The sequence below is a fragment of the Calidris pugnax genome, unplaced genomic scaffold (assembly GCF_001431845.1).
Source record: "Calidris pugnax isolate Ruff unplaced genomic scaffold, ASM143184v1 scaffold188, whole genome shotgun sequence".
Taxonomy (NCBI): domain Eukaryota; kingdom Metazoa; phylum Chordata; class Aves; order Charadriiformes; family Scolopacidae; genus Calidris; species Calidris pugnax.
In genome coordinates this window covers 11051946-11060704 of record NW_015091257.1, presented here as the reverse complement: position 1 = coordinate 11060704, position 8759 = coordinate 11051946, and positions in this window count along the sequence as shown.

Genomic DNA, 8759 nt, shown 5'->3' with positions numbered 1-8759 from the left:
TAAGCCATCTATATAATGCAAGTCTCCATTTCCACATACAATAATGAGAGTTCTCCCTGACGCCGAATTTTTGAAGGGAAGAACTTCTAAGTTCAGATGTTACCAATGGAGAAATGTCATTCAAGTTTAAATTTAAAATCTCTACTTCGGGAATGTTTTCAATAAACAGGAGGTTCTGTTCGACATATGCCACCAAAAAGTATTGTTTGTTATAGCTGAGGTCTAATACCTCAAGTTATGCAAAGTTTTAAATGCAAAATAACTGGTGAAATCCAATTTGTTAAGAGATACATAAATATTACAGATAAGGTGAAAATATTAATTCAGAGTCATTGAAAGTATCACCAAGGACATTTGAAGAAAATTCAAAAAAGCTGCACCCTTAAGATCTATAAACTGATTTGCACAAATGAAGAAAATATTTTTTAGACCCAAAATTCAAGACTTTACGATATGATTTAAAATGCTGATTTACTAAATAGTACATTTGCTCTTTTTCACTATCAGAACATGTTAACAATGCATGTGACTTGGTTTTCTACTTCCAGCTGTAAAGGTAATCTGTCAAGTTGCTTTTTCTCACATATTTGAAAAATACAGTTTCTTTTATTTGTGGGAACATTTTATTTTCTTTCAGGGATACATCTGTGGGGCTATTGAATTCCTTGAAGACAGACATGTCAGCTTTTCTAATAAAGTTTGGACCAATATCAAGGACATTCAGCTTTTTAAGAGTAAATAGAAGTTTATGTGTGCTTTGTTTTGCTCTTTGAAAACACCCCTTGACGTATAATGACTTCAATGATAACTTCTTCTAACTACAATGATTTTAGAGATGATAAGTGTTGAGAAAGGTTTCGATACCATGGGTAGATTTGCTTCTGGTAATTGAAAGATAAATCCTGCTCCTCCAGAGCAGATGAACTCTGTACAAGCTCTCCGGAGGCTATCACCAGTGTGAAAAAATTGAATGCAAAAGGGATGTACTCACAGCTCTGGTAGTTTCTGAAAACAGACAGGAGGTATTTTGGGGGAGTCAGAATTAAAGTCTCCTTTGTTAAGGATGCATTTGAACAGGAGAGGTTCCAGAGCAAACTTCAACTGTAAAATTATCATTGAGGCACTGTGACTCAGGTCTGGGTGCTGTAGAAATTCAGGTAGGGAGGATGGCAACCAGGTCAGGTTACTGTGGGACAGTGACAGCACGGTCAGGTTGGTGAGCGTGGGACAGCCCCAAATTCTGTGGTAAGAGATTTTCTATAGGGGTCACTAAAGCACCAATGCTAATACCCACCAATTTCCTTCAAGATTGTGGTGCTGAGAAGTGTTGTAATGGAGAAGATGCTGCTGGACATGAGCCTTAGCTGGGTAACAGTAGGTGGAAGGCTTCTGGGTATTGTCTTCAGTAATGATTGCTGTTAAGATGCAGTTCCTTTAACTTATTCAAAGCTGAGAAAATTGCATTTTATGTATGAAAAGGCCGGAGACCTCTCCTGGTTAGATTCTTTTGGCTTAATGTGCCAATTCCAGTCTAGTATCAAAAATTTGAATGTTCTCAAAATTGCTAAAATCCTCTCGAGTAATCTCTTCAGTATTCTCAAAATGTCATGATTTTAGGATGCACTGTTTCTCTAGTTCCCCAGCCCTCACTTAAACTCCAAGCTTGCTGATGCTGCTTTTCACATACCAAAATATGATATGAATCCTGTATTACAGACCAAGCAGTGTGCTCATAGTCTGTATGAGTGACCAAGGTGAAGATAGACTGCACTCTGGTCATTGACTTGAGGGCAGGCACACACCTTCATATGAATAAAACATGTAGGTAGAACTGACATTAGGTATTGCAAGACTCCAAAGCCTCTCCAGTAAGTTAAGAATTAGCCTGAAGGAAAAGCTTTAGTGATGAAAAATATTATGAAGTCCTCTACACTGATAATTCAAAAACTATTTACATTAACAGCTGGATCACATGTAGCAAGAAACCTGAAACACAACGCACTTCTCTAGTATAACTATTGCTACACCACATTGTCATGCAAAATCAAACACATTAAAAATAACCTAAACCACTTTCATAATTAACAAAAAAAAAAAAAGATTAGATATGGATTTATGCTGAAGGAGATAACTATTCACTTGTAGAAATGGCAAACAGATGCTGGCAACTAATCCAGTTGTTTCACTGCAGTGAGATGAAGGAATGTGTCTGGATATGCAATATGGGCAACAGGCAATGACATAGTGTGTCTTCTGCATCATTGTAAAACGACAGGAAGCTGTTTCCTGGATATACTTCTATTTAATGCATATGGATGCATATAAAATATCTCATCCTGAATATTTGTCATCTAAAATGAGGACAAAACATCATGACTAGAGAGAATACAGGCATTTGGGATTAATGTTAAGTCAATTTGTTTGCCCTGCAGAAAAAGCCCCCATAAAATGGGAAGTGAAAGTGAGATAAGGGAGAAGATCGACAAAAAGTGTTGAGAAAAATAAGAAGTAAAATCATTATGTCCACTTGATGGGTGAGTGGACACGTGGTGCTCAGCAGGCAGAGGAATGTGAGGCTTCATTATGAACTGTCTCAACAATACTCTTTCCCAAGAACAGAAGTATATCGAATTCAGATTCTGGTCATGCTCCAGCTTGTATCATTTCATTCTGCCAATGTGTATTTTCCATTCAGTTGTACTACGAGAAATTTTCAACTTCTGTCCATGAAAAATAACTGCATCATATAAATAAGGCACAACAGCTATTGTGCTCTGCTGTAGGCTTGATGACATACTGTGAGAGAGAGACAATAAGACACAGAGAGAGAAGGAGAGGAAGAGGAGAGAGAAGCTATCAGAAATTCTTTTCATTATCAGGAATTTATGAACAGGAGTTAGTATAATTTTAGACTTTTTTTTTCCTTTGCACATTATGCAGTATAAACCAAATTATCACAAATCACGGTTAAGGACACATAGAGGAAGACTTGGAAATGAGAGGGAAAGAAAATAATAAATTTACAAGGCAATGAGCCATTAAGTGCTCTTTGCTTGATATCCTGATTAGTTCATCTTTCATTTAGGTGGCATTTGGGTCTGCAGAACTCCTCTCATCCTTCAATCTCTGCATCTGCTCATCCTTCTCAAGCTTATGCTCAGTGAAATGGCAACCCTACCTCCAGCCAAAGAGGACTAGCTAAGAGGATTGCTGAAGAGACTTGGGCTCTGTTGTTCCAAGTTTGCCTTTAAAATCCTGGCTGACAACTCTGCCCAGAATCAGAAAAGTCTCTGTAGATAGGTACAAGAAATGGTTGAGCCTTGTAGCCAAAACGGTGAGCTTTATTTTTCCCTATGAAATAATGTTAGAGAGCACTTGGGAATCTGCAGCAGGTTGTCCCATGAAAGGACAGTCTAGACTGGAGTTTGACAGATGTGGCCAGTCACACTACCTCTGCCTCCAGTGCAGAATCCTACAAAAGGAAGATTTCTCCCCTGAGACTCCCTGGGAATAGCTTGGTTCCTCCTTGGTGGGGAGCTGCTTGGGGCAGGATTTGGATTTGGCCATCCTGACCTGGTCCTTCTTAATTTTGGCATGCAGACAAGCTGCCCACAGGGAGGCCAAGTGGAGCATCTGCCCTTTTCCCTTGCTACTCCTCCATTCATGGTATCGCCCTCACTAGTTTGAAGTACCTTACCATGAGAGACCAGGAGAGGAGAGCTTTCCTTTTGCTTTTTGAAAAGAAGAATTGGCTTATCCAAGAGAAACAACTACTTTTTCAACATACATTAGTAAGTTGCTCATTGCATGCAAAATTACTAATACAAGAAAATACTTGAGAACAGTGTCAGACCCGGACTGTTGGTTTATTTTTTTTGTTCCTGAGAATAGAATACTACTTTGAGAAATGTGTTTCTTTTGTACTCTTAGGTTCCTTTTTCTTTAGAGGTAGTTATATATTTAGCTTGCCTTAAAAGTTCTGTTTCTCGAGGATTCTTTTTTCTTTCAATACACGAACCACATTCTTTCTTTCTGTTAGATTTATTTACTGATTTTGATATGCTGTTGACAAAAATAAATGAAACTGGGATTGTTTGAAGAATCCTTGCTGTGGTCCATGACATAAAAAAATACTTTTTTTTTTTAAAGCTGCAGTTTTTTGGATATACATGTATATACACATACACACACACACATGCACATATATATAAACTGCTCTGGAATTAGTGTCTTTGATCAAAGGGCAGAGCCTCAGAAGGTCTTAGCTGCTGCAAAGCTGAGCTCCACCATAGCTGCTCTGCAGAGGTGGTTGCTCCTCTTTCTCTGTCACCTGCAGAGCTGCCCTCCCTGCCAGCAGGTGCTCTGGGACTGGGGTTAGAGTCAGAAAGGCTGCACATCACCCCTCAGAGCCCACACATAAACACACATACAGTCTCAAGGAAATTTAAACCAAAAAAACTAGTTCAGAAGATTTAACTTTTCTGCCACGCACTTTCTATAACTGGATCTCACTTCAAAGCAGGGTTTCATTCGCAGCCAGCCATGGAAAGCTGAAGTAGAGTTTGGGAAAGAGCAGTACTAAGAGGCAACCTGTTGTCTTTGATTTACTCCTTAAATGCATGTGGCAATTCTAACTGAGAAGTACCTTACAAACATCATTCCTGGTCCTTAAGAATGTGTTTAGGATGCATTGCCCATATGTTGTTCCTTTTCTTAATTGGAACAAGTAAGAAAATAGGACGTGTAGGATGGAGGGTAAGTATTACACAACTATATCAATGCCATAATTTATTCTTTATTTGCATCACTTAATCTGGGACATGTTTCATAATGTTTACAAAATGTAGAGTTATCCCTAAAAGTGCATCGTGTCCCTCTCTCAGCCACTGCTGAGCTGACGTGCCCACCTACAACCCACATAGCACCCTCACCCTCCCCTATCCCTTTCCAGACCCAGCTGAGGTGCACAACAAAACCAAAACCCAAGATGGTCATCCACATGAGGGGCTTCATCTTTTGTCATGCCAGATGCTAGAAAGGGCCTCACATAGAATTACAGGAGATATCCAGGGTGAAACAACAGATGATGTGGTTCCAGCAATATCACAAAGCTGGAAGTTAAAGCCACGAGCTGCTACTTCCTTCTTCACCACACTGGTGTCTAAGTTTCCTGGAGTTAAGTATAGGCTATGCATCACTTCTCCTTCCTCTTCTTGCAGCAGCCCAAATTGCTGGTTGGCTTTCAAAGATGAATAGTCCAGCTCTGCGATTTTGATGAGCTGATGCCATTGCTGCATGAAGTGGGTTTTAGGACATGATAGCTTCTGTGGTGGTGAAGCTGTGGAACATCTGAAAACATGTGAGGTGAGAAACCACAGGGAGGTATGGTAGGGCTTTGAGATTTGTTTTTTCAAAGGATCAAGGGTCAATACGATTCTTTTTTGGAAGTTCTTGCTTTTGCATCATGAATGAGAGTTCAGGGTAGATAGACCAGAGCACAGCACAGGTTAATACTAGAACTAAAAACAAGGTAAATCATAGTCTGAGGTAATTAGGTAATTAGGTTAAGAGATTTTATTATGAACAGAATACAGCATTCAGCTGCAATGTTCAAGAATCATCTGCAAATAAGAAAACAAGAATATAAGGTAAAAACTCTCTTGTTTTATATTTTGGGAATTTTTCCTTTGTTCTTGTATACTGAGATTAATTTGCTACTGGGGGATAAATCAGATTTCAGTTGAGTTCTTCACTTAGCAAAGAAAAATCTTAAAAAAATAGTTTAGGAAAAGAAAACATATTCACAAAGAAGTTCTCATTGACAGTTTCTCTCTTTAACTGAAGTACTACATCAGTTGAAAAACACAAGATTGGGCATGTGTGTTCTTAAGCAACACATGCTTCCAGAACCTCTCATTCTTGTGGAATTTTAATAAAATACTGATTAAATATATCATGCCAGAGTTCCATATATTACTATGTGGAGTATGATGTAGAGAAACCCAACAGTGAAGACAGTGAGACTGGAACTTTGCTTGTAAAATGAAAGAAAATATTCAGGAAAAGATTTAGAAACTAAAAGGGGAAGCCTTCCATTTTACAAGCTTGCTAGTTTTTCCATAATTATATAAATCTGTTGTCGTTCCTTCAGTAATGCCTTTGCTAGAAAAACACTGAAGCTTTCTTTCCTCATATGTTTCTGAATTTTTACCAGCAAAGATGGTTTTGATTTTGTGTGTGTTTCTCATAAAAAAAGGCTCAGTTACCTACATCTGATTTTGCTCAGAATTTTTCCATTAACAATATGTCTCAGTAACAATAAAGGAAGGAAAGTAAAGTGCAGAGAGATCATAGAACCACAAAACCACAGGGAGGTATGGTAGGGCTTTGAGATTTGTTTTTTCAAAGGATCAAGGGTCAATACGATTCTTTTTTGGAAGTTCTTGCTTTTGCATCATGAATGAGAGTTCAGGGTAGATAGACCAGAGCACAGCACAGGTTAATACTAGAACTAAAAACAAGGTAAATCATAGTCTGAGGTAATTAGGTAATTAGGTTAAGAGATTTTATTATGAACAGAATACAGCATTCAGCTGCAATGTTCAAGAATCATCTGCAAATAAGAAAACAAGAATATAAGGTAAAAACTCTCTTGTTTTATATTTTGGGAATTTTTCCTTTGTTCTTGTATACTGAGATTAATTTGCTACTGGGGGATAAATCAGATTTCAGTTGAGTTCTTCACTTAGCAAAGAAAAATCTTAAAAAAATAGTTTAGGAAAAGAAAACATATTCACAAAGAAGTTCTCATTGACAGTTTCTCTCTTTAACTGAAGTACTACATCAGTTGAAAAACACAAGATTGGGCATGTGTGTTCTTAAGCAACACATGCTTCCAGAACCTCTCATTCTTGTGGAATTTTAATAAAATACTGATTAAATATATCATGCCAGAGTTCCATATATTACTATGTGGAGTATGATGTAGAGAAACCCAACAGTGAAGACAGTGAGACTGGAACTTTGCTTGTAAAATGAAAGAAAATATTCAGGAAAAGATTTAGAAACTAAAAGGGGAAGCCTTCCATTTTACAAGCTTGCTAGTTTTTCCATAATTATATAAATCTGTTGTCGTTCCTTCAGTAATGCCTTTGCTAGAAAAACACTGAAGCTTTCTTTCCTCATATGTTTCTGAATTTTTACCAGCAAAGATGGTTTTGATTTTGTGTGTGTTTCTCATAAAAAAAGGCTCAGTTACCTACATCTGATTTTGCTCAGAATTTTTCCATTAACAATATGTCTCAGTAACAATAAAGGAAGGAAAGTAAAGTGCAGAGAGATCATAGAACCACAAAACACCAGGTTGGAGGGGACCTCAAGGATCATCTGGTCCAACCTTTCTAGGGAAAAGCATGGACTAGACAAGATGGCCCAGAACCCCATCCAGCTTAATCCTAAAAGTGTCCAATGTTGGGGAATCCACCACTGCCCTGGGAAAATTATTCCAATGGCTGATCTCATTGTGAAAAATTTTCCTCTTGTGCCCAACTGGCTTCTCCCCATGAGTAACTTGTACCCATTATGTCTCATCTTTTCTATCTGACTCTTTGTAAAAAGGGAGTCTTCATCGTTTTTGTAGCCACCCTTTAAATAGTGGAACATGGTGATAAGGTCTCCCCTAAGCCTTCTTTTCCCAAGGCTGAACTAACACAGTTCTCTCAGCCTTTCCTCATATGGCAGGCTTCCCAGTCCTTTGATCATCTTGGTGTCCCTTCTCTGAGCCCTCCTCAGCCTGTCCACATCTTTTTTGGATAGCAGGGACTAAAACTGAACACAGCATTCCGGGTGTGGCTTGACAAGTGCTGAGTAGAGTGGGGTAATGTCTTCTTTATCTCTGCTGGTGATGCCCTTGATGCAACCCAGCATCCTGTTTGCTTTCTTTGCTGCAGCAGCACCACTGTCCACCCATGGAATCATGGAATTCTCAGAGTTGGAAGGGACCTTTAGAGATCATCTAGTCCAACTCCCCTGCTAAAGCAGGGTTGCCTAGAGCACATTACTCAGGACTGCATCCAGACAGGTCTTGAAGATCTTTGGAGAAGGGGACTTCACAAAGTCCCTAGGCAGCCTGTTCCAGTGCTCTGTCATCCTCACCATAAAGAAGTTTTTTCTCAGATTTGAATGGAACTTCCTATGTTCCAGCTTGTGCCTGTTGCCCCTCCTCCTGTCACTGGGAACCACTTAAAAGAGTCTGGCTCCATCCTCCTTCAACACACTCTTTAGATACTTGTAGGCATTAATAAGGTCTCCCCTCAGCCTTCTTCAGGCTAAAGAGTCCCAGCTCTCTCAGCCTTTCCTCATAAAGGACACGCTCCAATCCCTCCATCATCTTTGTTGCCCTATGCTGAACTCTCTCCAGTCACGAGGTCACAAGGGTCCAAGGTGCCTCATTATCTGTGGTAGCTGCCCCAGGAGCATAGTTCTGAAACCACTTATCTATATCCGTTTTGGCCCCTCTAATACTGCACAGCTTTTTAACTGTTTCCTGCAACTCGATCACCTGATGCAACAGATCATCAATCTGTTTGCATCATTTGCAGGTGCTTACCTTTTCTCCAGGTGAATCACAGAATCACAGAATTGTAGGGGTTGAAATGGACCTCTAGAGGTAATTAGGTAATTAGGTTAAGAGATTTTATTATGAACAGAATACAGCATTCAGCTGCAATGTTCAAGAATCATCTGCAAATAAGAAAACA